Source organism: Salvia splendens, chromosome 9 (assembly GCF_004379255.2).
Source record: "Salvia splendens isolate huo1 chromosome 9, SspV2, whole genome shotgun sequence".
Classification (NCBI taxonomy): Eukaryota; Viridiplantae; Streptophyta; class Magnoliopsida; order Lamiales; family Lamiaceae; genus Salvia; species Salvia splendens.
The window spans coordinates 27,680,337-27,695,931 of record NC_056040.1 but is presented as its reverse complement, the minus strand read 5'-3'; the positions used below and the strand labels follow the sequence as shown (position 1 = coordinate 27,695,931).

The 15,595-nt window shown below is 34.5% G+C and overlaps 1 long non-coding RNA gene across 1 annotated transcript; it reads right to left on the bottom strand.

Moving 5' to 3' along the window:
* Nucleotides 1-2,826: 2,826 nt before the first annotated feature.
* LOC121747697 lies at nt 2,827-15,467 on the bottom strand. Its single transcript, XR_006039302.1, has 21 exons — nt 14,680-15,467; nt 14,441-14,536; nt 13,878-14,304; nt 13,720-13,773; nt 13,496-13,635; nt 13,266-13,403; nt 12,470-13,159; nt 11,834-11,889; nt 11,608-11,751; nt 11,410-11,519; nt 11,273-11,300; nt 10,806-11,190; nt 10,088-10,225; nt 9,348-9,444; nt 6,886-9,236; nt 6,449-6,621; nt 4,357-6,353; nt 4,216-4,226; nt 4,043-4,121; nt 3,450-3,658; nt 2,827-3,350 (listed from the first exon to the last, which is right to left on the bottom strand). It is a non-coding gene; the product is annotated as an uncharacterized LOC121747697 (long non-coding RNA).
* Between the last annotated feature and the right edge of the window lie 128 nt (nt 15,468-15,595).

Sequence of the window (15,595 nt, the reverse complement as noted above, 5' to 3'; positions counted from 1 at the left end):
TATGCAGATAAAACACAAAGGATGAATCTTTAGTCTTGATCTTCTCTCGAATCCAATCTTCAAACTCAAAATGTATGAGGAAAAATATATGACCACTCAAATTATACATCATGCAAAGTTTACTACAGACTTGTTCCCTCCTCTAAAAAAATGGTGAATATTTGGCTAAAAAGTGACAAAAAAATAAAAATTCCAAGTAGAGTAAAATAGACCTCACTTTTTCCTTCGAACCCAAGACACTTTTCACATTTATTCTAGACATTTTGTCTAACTTCAACTCACTTTCTCTAACCTTTGATTTTCTTTCTTTTCTACACAACATTCCTTTCCTTTACACTTTTTTTGTCTTTTGTATAAGCATCCTTTCTAGATCAAACACACTTCGAATTTCTTCTATTTCACAACATGTACTTCGGCCAAATTCCAACTCTAAAGGAAAATGACATGACTTTCCAAAAACTAATTGGTAAAAAGACAAAAAATTTGTGTAGAAAAGAAAGAAAATCAAATGATTGAGAAAATGAGTTGAAGTGAGAACCTTCATCGCTAAAGTGCACGAGGCGTGCCAAACTTACCAAAAATGTTTTTCCTCACAAATATAGTTACAACTTTTGAATCATTAGTTATAGTAGGAATTAGTATATCTTAAAAGCCACTTATATTATTTAATCAATCTTAAATACATTTAATGACATAATAAAAATAAACTCCAATTATTATTATTGTGTATCAACGTTTCATCCACCGTTTCATATTTAAATATAACTCATGGCTTAACCAATTTTCAAGAATTCCAACAAATAGATCGTGCATTTTTCTCATCCATATTAATTATGATTATACATTTATGCACATATTAAACCACTAGACGTTTTAACAATCTATGTAAATTGTTACCATTCAAAGGTATTTATTCAATAATACCGTTTTTCAACTATAAAAACCTTTAGAAATAAGAAGAATCTAAGCATTTCAAATGGAAAAGACTTAATTAAATACTCCCTCCGTCTGAGATAATTTGCCACATTTTTCCATTTTCTTATATCCCACAAAATTTGTCACCCAAAACAACTACGCTGGACACTTTACAAACTTCACACACTATACACGAAATACTTACACTACACAAAACACACGCTTTTCAAATTATACACAAAATACACAAGTCCAAAAAATATACACACTATAAACACACTAGACACACTATGAACAAAATACACCTATTGCGAACACAATTAATATAATATACACACTATGTACACTATATACACACACTGCACAACAAATACACATTAGACATGGCACACATTACACACATTGATTGATATACTATAAACACAAAATACAAGCATTGCCACGCACTACACACAATACAAAAATGCGCTACGCACACTATAAACATAATATGGTGAGACACTACGCTACATAAAGAATATACGCTACATACATATACAAAATAGACAAACTATACACAAAATACATACACATATTGAAAATACACACACTGAACACCTTATAAACATACAAACTACATACATATACAAAATTGCACTGCACTCAGTATATAAATAATATACAAACAGTGTGCTAGTCTCAAACAATACCCACACTGCACATACTATACACCAAACAAACGTACTACACACATTATACCCGTACTTTACACATACACAAAAATACATAATTTGCACACTACACAAAATGCACACACTTTAAACCCACACTATACACAAAATACTTACACTTCACACACTATACACAAAAATACATAAATACAAAAAAGTATACACACAAAATATAAACATACAAGACGAATTACGCACAAAATACACGCATTGCACACGCACTATGGATAATATTCATGCATTGCACACAAAAAATACCCACTATACAAAATACACGTACAGAGTGCACAAACTATACATTACACAACACTATACGCACAAAACACTCACTACACACTCTATATACAAAACACACGATAAAGAATATACATGCACTTCAAAGACATTTACACACTACACAATGCATTAAACACAATACACAAGATACATACTATATAAAATACACAATGCACACGCACTATAGAACACTAAATAAAATCCGCATAATACACGGACTATAAAAAGAGATACACTTGCACTACACAAAATACAAAATACAAAATTCAAAATGCAAAATACACCATACACAATACACAATACACACCATACATAAAATAAACACTAATAAAAAAAATAAACACATTTTTCACACACACACACTTTATACACACACAACAAATTCACACATTTCACATTATACATACACTACACTATACATAAAATATACACAATTTAAACACACCCCGAACACATTACACATAAAACACACATACATCCACTATGTACTACACGCACTATAAACATAATAAAAAAGACACACTATACACAAAATACACATACAGAACATACATATTCCACACCTTATAAACACACACACACAATATACTACGCACCTTATAAACATACAACACACAAACAAAATACACATGCTGCAGTGACATATACACAAAATACAAACACTGTACTAGCCACACTATACACAAAATACACATATACACACACACTATACACAATATACACGAGCTATACACACGAAATACACACACTAAATACTCATACACAAAATTTACACTGCGCGCACACACAAAAAATTAAGAACTTGTTCAAATGGCACGGATCCCGTTCGTACTTTCACATTGTAAGCACTAGATCTTGCTCATTACAGCCCGTCAAGCAAGCTACATTTGTAACACATAATTAATTTAGATTGTTAAATAAAAAAGGTAAGCATAAACATAATCTTAATGTTGTAGAATATCTTTTGTATCTAAGTGTTGCCCTAGGTTTCTACTCCCCCTACACATATGGGAATCTGTCTTACTTTGGTTATGCAATTTATTCGCTTCTCCTAATTTGAATTTGCTATGTCGTTGTCGCACCACCGCTGCCCTAATACGCTATCTAACCTAATCTGATATGTTGCAGCTGTCGCAGCTGCACTGCCTTATTCTGTTACGCGACTTTATATAAAAGAAAAATTAGAAATGCTAGCAAATCCTCTAGTACAATTACAACTTCCCATAGTAGACCCCCAATGAGAATTTCCCTTCAATGTAACTAATTATCTCCCATATAATACACAACAAAAACTGAAGTTTTGAAAAGATGAGGACTAATTACAAAGGATTGGGAAAAAGAATTGCATTTACCTTCATCAGGAAAAACCTCGATGTGCTTTTGTTTCCCAGCCACAAAACTGTAGCAAGCATTTTGAGGCGTTCCTGGTCATCTTTATAGAATCTAAGGCTACTACTTATGGGGTGGAAACATATGCTATAATTAATAAATATGCTAAAAAAGATTAGAAAGCTCAGTAAAAAGATCAGTTTCTTCACTAAAGAAAACCTCTCCAGACACAAAAGTGGTTGGGTGCTTGAATAATGACTGAGTACGACAAAAACAAATGGGTGTAGCTAACCATACAGTGCATATTCAAGACCTGTCATTGACCATAAGATTATGAAGGTTTTGTTCATTATCAATGTTTTGGATCAGAAAACATTTACTCGGACTGAGATAGTTGCGTTCAGAAGCACTTCTTAAACTCAGCCTACCTGAAAAATATAATCATGGGCTTCCGGTTATAATATTTTCCAGAAAAGCTATACATGTGTTTTAGGCAATAAATGATTTTTTTATTAAGAGAAAAGTGCAATGACTTATGCATCATCAACACTATATGTTACATTCATGCTTTGGTATGTTTTAAAGAAAATAGGTTCTTAACAATGAAACACCAACAGCTATTAAGTAAAAATGATACAAGCTGATAAAAAAGATTTTTGTATGCCACGTATATAATAATAGAAAAAAGTATATCAGAGTAATCACCAGGTCCAAAAGTATTTGAACTATTCCCATAATCTTTATTTATGTAGGAAAAACAGGTACATTTGCATGTCGAAAACTAAATAATTGGGGAAAAGCTTAGTACAAACCTTGGAGACCGGAAGGGACACAAAGTAGAGCTTATAGAAAATGTGATAGGACCACTCTTCATGAACAACCTGTACAATTCTTTACAGGTCAAATATGAAATAATGTCAATTCCAGTCAATCATAAATATACAGACTAGGGAACAAACTCACTGATTTTGATAAGCATACTGACCTTTTGAAGGACTGCTCATAATTGATGAATTTGACATTGGATGTGTGCAAAATGGCAAAGCCATGTCAAAAAAATATAACTAAGAATAGACAAAAATAATATATTTTCAAGGTTCAATTTGACCATTAAAAGAATGCTTACATGTCTATATTTTAGCACCACACATATTCCCAGCAGCAATGAAGTTGCTAGAAAATAGAGACCAGTCAACTTAATCTAAGAGCATAGAAATTGATTTTAACAACTTCGAAAAGAAGTATGTAATAAACATCATATGAAGGGGTAAATACATTCACAGGAAACTTAGCAAATTATAAACTAATGTGGTTAAAACAGAGAGCAATGCAAGTAGATCATAGGTAGGCTAGAAAAATATACAGTAACGTGGAATTCAATAGAGCTTCTCAACAAACTTTCAGAAATTCTAAACTAACTAATTGGAGCAATCACAACAGAATCTTAGCAACAAGCAACGATAGAATTCAACCATTCTTCTATTAGCACTCCCATTTTTTCCCTTTTAGCTCATTTTTGCAGCATTTTTCTGTTATTTCCAAACTCCATTTTCCAGTGAATTCATTTTCCTCCATTTGCTACACAAGTTTCAGAGAATTATGTTGGTATTTGTACAATTAAAGCTCAAAATAACCCAAGATAAAGTGTCACAAATAAGGCTCACCAAACCTTCTCACACTGGATGTATGCTTTCCCTCAAACAAAGAGAACAAACTAAGGTATATGCAAGTAATTGTAAACATCTATGCTGAAGACTGTGAAGAACTGAAGGCTTGTTCAAATAACTTAGCTTGTGCATGATCATCAACTTCGTCAAGTATCTTCTCAATGGCTGGTAGAAGGTCTTCTGTGGGAACTGTCACAACCAATAGTGATAATGCAGTAAGTGCAAAATTCTTGTAGAATACAACAAAACCAGTGAAGTGATGAAAAAAATAAATGAACTAACACTTCTGTCCAAAAACAGAACCAAAGCTTTCTCCCCCTGAGTTTGATTTTATTTGTTCAGATTCCTAGAGCGCCCACTCTAAAACCATATGTCAACACTAACAATGAGTTGCTGAGAGCAAAATTCTATTTGTAAACTGAAAAATGCCAAACCTACTAGAGGTTCCCTTGCTTTAGCTAAATTATTGGTTGTGTACAAATATTCCACAAAGTACAATGACAAGTACACTAACCATCCCGGCATGATGTTTAATGCTGAATGTTCCACCTGTTTCTCCATTAAATCAACGGTTAGTACTGAAGTGATGCTGAAGTTTAGCAGCATATGTTAAATATGTAGCTTTGGCAATATAGATATGAATCCAATAGGTGTCTGATCAAGAAAACCATTGTAAACATAAGAGTAAGGAAACACAATTTGTTCAATACTAAAATATATCTATTCAACAAATTAAGGTAAAAGTCAGATATAATGGGTTATTGATTAACAGAAAATAACATTAGTGCCCCGTCTCCCCATCGCACACATAGACATAAATAGAACTATGCCAGTCAAAATGCTGCTCGGAAAAGGACAACCCTACTATACCATAATAAGAACACAGATCCCACACAATCTTGGTTGTTTTCAAAATCTACCCTTTTCCAGTCTATTATATATAACTTATACTCTTGTGATTGTAAATATGTTTCGCCAGCACCAATAGCAAAATTCCTATATTAGAAAGTTTATGCTAAAATATTTGATGCACAATTTGCAAGAAAAGAAGTAAGCATTAAGTTTATTAATCATATAGATAATAAAGGCAGAAGAATTTACTTATGAATTCACAAATTGTAATCTTTGCAGGCGCTATTTTGAGAAGGAAGACAGAAGGAAATAAATTGTAAAGGCTTTTATGTGTGATGCTTGGTTCTTGCTCAAGTTTTCATGAGATGTTGATTGAAATGGTTCTGGAGCCGCTCGTCAGCGTAACAGATGTAAAAAATGCTGTTCTTCTGGTGGTAAAAAGCAATCAAAGACTACAAGTAAGATTGATTAAAGTGGATTGGTAAAGAAAGACTATTTACAATGGGATAAATCACACCATACTATATATATATATTGAGGAAAATATTAATCATTGTATACCTTAACTCCATGTTATCTTTCCCCGTGGAATTGACATGTTGATCTGCACCACAAGCCAGTAGGACAAGCTCACACAAATAAACAATGGTGGAGCATATCTTATGTCAATTACCTAAATATGAGGGAAAATCAACATACCATAAGTGTGACGGTTTAGCAATCAAAACATCCTGAAAATAAGCATTATGCAAGTAATATTGATCTTTGAAATTATGAACTTGTTCAAGTGTCAGAGATTTGGTGACCTCATCATTTCCCGCTCGTACCTTCTGCGCTGACATTGTAAGCATCAGGTCTTGCTCACTATAAGGCTGTCAAGCAAGTAGCATTTGTAACACCAGTAGATAGGGAAATTAACTTAGATTGTTAAATAAAAAGGTAAGCATAAACATAATCTTGATGTAGTATAATACCTTTCGTATCCAGGTGCAACCCTAACTTTCTACTTCCTACACATATGGGGATCGCTCTTACTTTGGATATGCAATTTATTCGCTTACAGAAAATGTGATAGGGACCACTCTCCTTGGATACAGGTCGAAAACTAAATAATTGGGGAAAAGCTGAGTACAAACCTTGGGGACCAGAAGGGACAACACAGCAGAGCTTATAGAAAATGTGGTAGTGCCACTCTCCTTGGAACAACTGAACAATTCTTTACCGGTCAAATATGGAATAATGTCAATTCCAGTTAATCATAAATATGCAGACTAGGGAACAAACTCACTGATATTGAAATGCATACTCACCTTTTCAAGGATTGCTCATAATTGAAGAATTTAACATTGGATGTGCGCAAAATAGCAAAGCCATGTCAGAAAAATATGACTAAGAATAGACAAAAATAATATCTTTTCAAGGTTCAACTTGACCATTAAAAAGAATGCTTACAGGTCTATATTTTAGCACCTTACATATTCCCAACAACAATGAAGTTGCTTATATGAGGTTTGGTGTAAGCCACCACTTCCTTAAGGATTAAAGTGGACCTAAACACTAATGCGGGAAACTATAATTTTAAATATGAGAACTAGGAATAAGAGCGTAAACTGAATCTAACTAAGTGTGGGAAATCGAGACTTCCATCCTACTTTAGGAAAGCTTGAAAGAGAACACTGAAAGACAGAATATAACCTAAATTAAATAAACTTGGATTCAAAAGAGAGTAGAAATCATGTTTTAGGAAACTGTGGACATTAAACAAAAGTTGAAGCATGAAAGACAATGGGCTGGAAACTTCACAAACATGGCTAGAAAATGGAGATCAGTCAACTTAATCTAAGAGCATACAAACTCTAACTTCCAAAAGAACTCATGTAGTAAACATTATATAAAGGGGTAAAAAAATGCAGAGGAAACTTAGCAAAATTCTAAACTAATGTGCTTAAAATAGAGAGTAATGCAAGTAGATCATAGGTAGGCTGGTAAAAATATACAGAAACATGGAAATTCAATAGATCTTCTCAAAAAACTTACAGAAATTCTAAACTAACAAATTGGAGCAATCACAACAGAATCTTAGCAACATGGCGACAAAAGAACTCAACCATTCTTTGGTAGAGAAAAGAAAAGCTAACATCGACAAAGCTTTGTTCTGTTGTCTACTAGCTAGCAAGCATTTAAAAGTGGAAAATGAATTCAATATAACTAATTGTAACTGTCACAGATTCAAAGGGAAAAGGAGGATTTTTGTTTTCCTTACCGGTTGCTCGTCCCCTTCAATAAGGGCAGAGCATTGCTTTTATACTTGGGGATTAAAAACTTCCTCTCCAAGGAATTGAGGTAGGGCTGATTCTGTAGATGGTCTCTCCTCTACAGATGTGGGCCAAATTGGCATTGTACAATTAAAGCTCAAAAATAACCCAAGATAAAGTGTTCCATAAACCAACGGTTAGTACTGAAGTGATGTTTAAGTTTACAAGTAAATGTTAAGTATTAAATCCAATACATGTCTGATCAAGCACACCATAAGTTAAGAGACATAATTTGTTCGATACTAAAAACATATCTATTCAACAAATGCAAGTAAAGGTCAGACAAAAATAAAATTACAATTAGTAGATAATGTGTTACTGATTAACAGAAAATGGCTTTAGTGGCCTTCTCCCCATCCCACCCATAGACATAAATAGAACTATGTCAATCAAAAGCTGCGTGATAAAGGAAAACCCTACTATACAAAAATAAGAACCCTGATTACCTTCTCAAAAGGACCTACAAAATCTTGGTTGTCTTCAAAATCCTTTTCCAGTCAATTTCATCCAACTCATACTCTTTTGATTGTAAATATGTTTCATCAGAACTAATAACAAAATTCATATATCATAAGGGTTATGCTAAAATATTTAATGCACAATTTGAAATCAAAACAATTAACATTAAGTTGATTAATGCATTAATGATTCAGATAATTAAGGCAGAAAGATTTACTTATGAATTCACAAATTGTAATCCTTGCACGCTCTATTTTGTGAAGGAAAGACAGAAGGAAATAAACTGTAATAACTTTTGTGATGCTTACTTCTTGCCCGTGTTTGACGAGATGTTGATCGAAATGATGTTGGAGCCGCTCGTCAGCATAATTGATGCAAAACAGTTCATACTAAAAACCCATTCTTTAGGTGCAAAAAAGCAACCATCCAACTAAGATTATTTAAACTAGGACAAAACACACCATAGTATACATTGTGGAAAATATCAATCATTGTATACCTTAAGTTACTCAAATCCATATCAAGGATCCTTACTGAACACCCCATATCACCTTTCCCCTAGGAAAGTGACAAGTTTATCTTCTCCACAAGCGTCCTTACTGAACACCCCATATCACCTTTCCCCTAGGAAGTGACAAGTTTATCTTCTCCACAAGCCAGTCGAACATGCTCACATAAATAAACATTGCCAATGCATCTCTTGTGTCGGTTGCCTAAATATGAGGAGGGAAAATCAACCTTTTATAAGTGTGATGGTTTAGCAATCAAACCAAGTTGTAAAATATGCATTATGTAAGTAATTATTGATCTTTGAAATCATGAACCTGTTCATGTGTCAGACATTCGGTGACCTCCGGGCTGATCTTGTCAGAATCAGGTCTTGCTCACTAGAGCCAATCAAGCCAGCAGCATTTGTAATGGCTGTGGATAGGGAAATTAATTTATATTGTTAAATCAATTGATATGCATAAAACTAATCTTGATGTTGTAGAATATCTTTTGTATCTAGGTGCAACCCTAGCTTTCTACTACCTACACATATGGAAATATCTCTTACTTTGGATATACAACTTATTCTGTTCTCCTATCTGTCTCTATACTTTAAAGCTTGTCTGGCCTAATTTGATATGTTGATGCTGTCACAACCGCTCTGCCCTATTCTGTTCTGCCACTTTACTTTAAGAGGAAATAAAAATGCAAGCAAATCCTCTAGTACAATTATGAGTTTCCCATAGTAGATCCCCAATGGGAACTTCCTTTCAGTATAACTACTTATTTCCTAAAAAAATATACTTCCTCCGTCCTAAAGAGTATGCACTATTTCCTTTTTCGTCCGTCTCCAAAGAGTATGAACTTTCAATTTTGGAAACTTTCATCTCTTTAATGAGGTGCTTAAAAAAATCTCTATCTATCTCCCTCTTACTTTACCAATAATGCATTAAAACCCGTGCCGAACCCAAAGTTCATACTCTTTGGGGACCCTCCAAGTATAACAAAACCCGAAGTTTTGAAAAGACGATGACTAATAAAAGAGGTGGGAAAATGAATTAGAACATGCAGATACCTTCATCAGAAACAACCTTGATGTGCTTTTGATTATCAATTACAAGAAATGATATGTTCCCAGTCACAAAACGGCAGCAAGCTTCTCGAAGGCATGTTTCTAGTCTTCTTTACAAATTCTGATAGAATCTGAGGTTCCCTAAGGAGACAAAAATATGCAGGAATTAATAAATTGTGTACAGATAAGAAATATACTAAAAAAATTAGAACATTCTATAGAAACTATGCTTGATTTGGTCTTCTATTTAGCCCACCGGTCCAGAAAGACATTGTATTACTCCCTCCGTCCCACTCTGAGTGGAGCATTTCGTATTCGCATGGGATTTCATGTAGTGTTGTTTTTTGAGTAAAGTGGAAAGAGAGGGAAAATGTAGAGAGTGATGTTTCTATTTTTTGAATTGTATTAGTTAGAGTGGGAACATCCCACAAAAGAAAAGTGTCACTTAGAGTGGGATGGAGGGAGTATATCTTTTCATACACAAGCCTGCATCTCCCTATTATTTTAGTATTCACCTACCATGATAACAAATAACATACCCATATACTCATTTTAGCATGTGAGGAAGCAAGGTCAATAACTTAGGGAAACATACATCTTAGTCGTCTTACAACAAATTCTGAACACCTTTCCACACCCCGTGGTTATTTTAAAAGGGCAATAAGCATTTAGCATTTGAGCTCAAAATTCAAAATAAATAATGAAATGAAAGCAATCATACCAAAAAATCAAGCTGCATTCTCTATCGCAAGCCCTCATAAGTAGATGAGAGATCATGTGATGTCAGCTAGTGGTACTCCACAATGCTGGCACTAGTTTTCCCTTGTCAAGTATGCATTCTCATTTGCATGTCTTGATTTCTCGTCTTCCCTTGAATCTCCAAAACTGTGTCAGCCTCATTCCTCTCCTATTTCAACCCTTTTATCCTCTGTAACGGTTTTTGAGGTTACTGATTTCATCTTCTCCAACAGCTCTTTTTCTTCTTTCTTTGCTTGCATCTCTTTCTTTTCTATCATCCAACATCCTCATTTTGTCCCTCCATTCACTCTCTTTCCATTTCACCTTTAACTTAAACAGAGTACCAAACCAAGTGGTAGCAAATAAATCTAATCACACAAACACTATTTATTATAAACAAAGCTACAACAAAGAAAAAGGAAGAATATAATTACAAAAACTGCAGCTAACCTGATAATTATAGCTTGGCTTACTTCATCTGTAAATATCAAAAGTTAGCAAAATGGAATGAGAAAATTAGGAAGTTGCCGAACCAATATGTTAAAAAGACAAGCATTTCTCCAGGTATTTAAGGTATTATATAGTACCTGCTATCGTTGCATTGCATGTTGCATCAGCAAGCTACTTGCTATATCATCCCCATATAGCTGGATATTTTAAATGGATTGACTGACAATAATATAGGGCATGCCATTCTCTGCAAAGCAAAGACAAGAAAATTGTTTAAGATTAGAGGCAATCAGTATAAACAAACAAAATGAAAAGGTTCTCGAATAGAGAATTACATTTAAATTATCTTGTAAATATCTATACTGAAGATTGTGAAGAACTAAAGGCTCGCTCAAATAACTTAGTTGTGGAAGATCATCAACTTAGTAAAGTATCCGAGGATTGGTTGGTAGAAGGTCTTGTGTGGGAACTGTCACTACCTGTAATGATAATGCAGTAAGTGCAAAGTTATTGTAGAATGCAACAAAAGATGTGAAGAGGTGGAAAATCAGATGAACTAACACTTCTATCCGAAACTAGAACCAAAGCTTTCTCCCCTGAGTTTGATTTTATTTGCCCTAAACATAAAAAATATTCAAATTAGGGATTATCGTGTTCAACGAGCCATTGCTTTTCACACTAAGAAAACTATGATTACAAAACGATGGAGTTGTAGTGCTACCTCAAGAGCAGTGATTGTAAGAGGGCTGAGAAAAGAGACTTGGCAAGAATATGGCTAGCTGGGATCCTAGTTTCCCTCGATGCCTATTGCATATTGACCATACCTCATGAAGAATACATGCAAAATAAAGTCATTCAGAATAAAGTAGAGAGTGTTTTACATCAAGACTCAAATTTCACGTAATGTAGCTTTCATCCAACTTAAACTCAATATTCCATCATTCTTAAATCACTCCACTGGAGTCATGTAGTTAAAAACTGAACTCATCAAACAAAAGCACGAATTAATCATTTTGAAGGTACACTAGGTCCGACTTGCTACTAAAACATGTACACAAAAATACAAACAAAAGCAAGACAATAATGAACACCTCCTCCCACTAAGGACGTACTTGCAAGTTGGGCTTAGTGTGGAAGAAGACTAAAAACACTGACCAACCAATAAAAAGAAGAATAAAAGAAAAGAAAGGGGGTCACCTTGTGTTGGTCAGCTTCTGCACGTCATGGGATCTGGAGCATGTCCTAGACTTGGCAGTTTTCTCTTCTTCCCTTGCATGTTCAGAACTTTGTCATCCTATTCCTCTCCTACTTCAACTCCTTTTCTCCCTTGTAATAGTTCATGAGGTTGTTGATTTCATCTCTCCAACAGATCTTTATCTTCTTTCTTTGTGTGCATCTCCTTCTTTCTTTCTTTCTTTCTTATTTTTTGCATCTCCTTCTTTCTTATCAGGCAACTTCCTCATCTTGTTCCCCCCTATGTCAGCCTCATTCCTCACCTATATCAACTCCTTTTCTCCCTTGTAACAGTTCTTGATTCCATCTCCACCAACAACGCTTTATCTTATATTTTTGCATGCATCTCCATCTTACTTTTTTTTCTTTTTCTTTTTTGCACCTCCTTTCTTTTTTTCTGTTTTTCTTTCTTTTTTTTCTTTGTTTTTGCACCTCCCTCCTTTCTTATCAGTCAATTTCCTCATTTTGTGCCCCTTCCGTCCACTCTCTTAACCTTTCAGCTTAAACTTCAAACCAGGTACCAAACAAATAGTGGTAAATAAAGTTAATCACGCAAACACTATTTATTACAAAGAAAACTACAGCATGCTGTAAGGAAGAATATCATAACAAAAACTGCAGCTAACCTGATAATTATAGCCAGGCTTACTTCATCTGCAATATAAAAAATAGCAAAACGAAAAGTGAAAATTAGCAACTTGCTAACCAATATGCTAACAAGGCAATCATTTCTCCGGGTAATTAAGGTATTATATAGCACCTGCTATCATTGCATTGTATGTCGCATCAGCTACAGCATAAGCATGAGGAGTGTCCAAAAGCTTCTTTCTTTATCATCCCCATATAGCTAGACATTTTTAAATGGATTGACGGACAAAAATCCAGAGCCTGCCATTCTCTATCCAAAGCAAATACAAGAAAATGATTTAAGATTAGAGGCAATCAGTAAAAACAAACAAAATGAAAAGGATCTAAAAAATAGAGAATTACATTTAAATTATCTTGTAAATATCTATATTGAAGATTGTGAAGAACTAAACGCTCAAATAACTTAGTTGTGGATGATCATCAACTTAGTTAAGTATCCGAGGATTAGTTGGTAGAAGGTCTTCTGTGGGAACTGTCACTACCTGTAATGATAATTTACAGTAAGTGCAAAGTTCTTGTAGAATGCTACAAAAGATGTGAAGAGGAGGAAAATCGGATGAACTAACACTTCTATCCGAAAGCAGAACCAGTGCTTTCTCCCCTGTGTTTGATTTTATGCCCTAAACATAAAAATTATTCAAATTAGGGATTATCGTGTTCAACGAGCCATTGCTTTTCACACTAAGAAAACTGTGATTACAAAACGATGGAGTTGTAGTGCTACCTCAAGAGCAGTGATTGTAAGAGGGCTGAGAAAAGAGACTTGGAAAGAATATGGCTAGCTGGGATAACATGTTTTGGATGTATATTGAATGGAAACAAGGCTCGAACATGGTTATTGAAGAACAGTGGACATCTCTGGAACTTGATCAACAGTAAAGTAGAGCTCTCAACAAAGGAACGAGTTTTGCTTGCAGCGCAGCCCAGCAGCAGAATTTAGATGAGCAAGCAGTACGAGCAAACTCAAGTTTGCAATCTATAGAAAACTTGGTCCCGTGCTAGTTGATCAAACTGTCGTAGACAAACACAACTGCTGGAATAATAATTAAAATTTTGGGTGTATCACAACATTTCCAGAGAGGTTATCAATCGAGGAAGATGTGTATCAGTGGAAGGATTCCATTCATCGGTGTCAACTCTGTTTGTGATTCCTGCAAGGTCACATCTTATTTCTAATTAAAACCAATTAATTTCGATGCAAACAAGCCTTTATCGCCTCACTTCTTTTGTTTTAATAGTTATTATGGAAATCAAGACATTGATGCAAAGGATATTATCATTAGTTACCAGCTGAAATGACTGCTCTAGAAATTATCTCAGTCGCCTCAAATACAATAGGATTGGCACACAGCTCTTTAATCTGACTCAAATAGAAATTCTTTCCTACATACAGACAAGAAAAGGGTTACAGGTTTAGTAGAACATATAGAAAGAATAAAAATAATAAATTGTTGTATGCATTCCACTTCCTACAACTAAACAAAAAATTATATCTAAATGTATGTACAACGAAGAGAATGACTAACCACACATCCTGGTATCGTGATCTTCAGATTTTGGACACAGCAAGACCAACTTAATATCGAAGTGGTCAAAACTGACTTGGAGCAGTAATACGCTACCCTCCATTCCATTGTATACTCCGAGGAACAAGTTAGACAATTACCCACCCACATCAAACACCCCCATAACTTAAGTCTCGCTAGCCCTCGAGCAAGTTAGACAATAAAGCACAGTCAGAAGATATTAGATAATCCTCTCCTTCAAGTCACGCCAACGAATCAGTAGGGAAATTAGGTCGACCGTGAATTCACTCGCGGGTAAAACTTTTGAACAAGAATTGTGCACGAACTAATTCCTTAAGACCTAGGCATCCCATGCTTCAATATAAGTTCGAGTTGTGTCTTGGGAGTCTCAAACCATCGTTACTAATTCCTAAAGAGAAGTTCTTCTGGCTATTCTTTATTTTAAGCACATAAGATCTTTCTCCCAAATTCAAGCAAAATTCATCGCTCACAAGTCAATATGATGCATAAATGAAAAGGTCTTATTCATTGGGATGTAACGGGGCTTTTGGTAAAGGTGGGATAATATATGGTTAAGTAGCTTACCACCATTCTTAAAATACTAGCACATCCATCACATCTTTCACATCTCAGTCAATGCGTACAAATTTCTCACAGCTCAACACCCAAACATGAGATTTTTCGACCATCTAACCAAGTCAACTTATTCTTTTGAGCATTCTTTTATCATTTCTATTTTTCGCTCGATATTTTTTTCGAGCCTTGGCTTTTTTTTTACTCAAGAAGGCTGCCTTTTTATTTATTTTTTTTCTAGCCTTGGCTTTTTTTTACTCAAGAAGGCTGCCTTTTATTTATTTATTTTTTTTCTAGCCTTGGCTTTTTTACTCAAGAAAGGCTGCCTTTTTATTTATTTTTT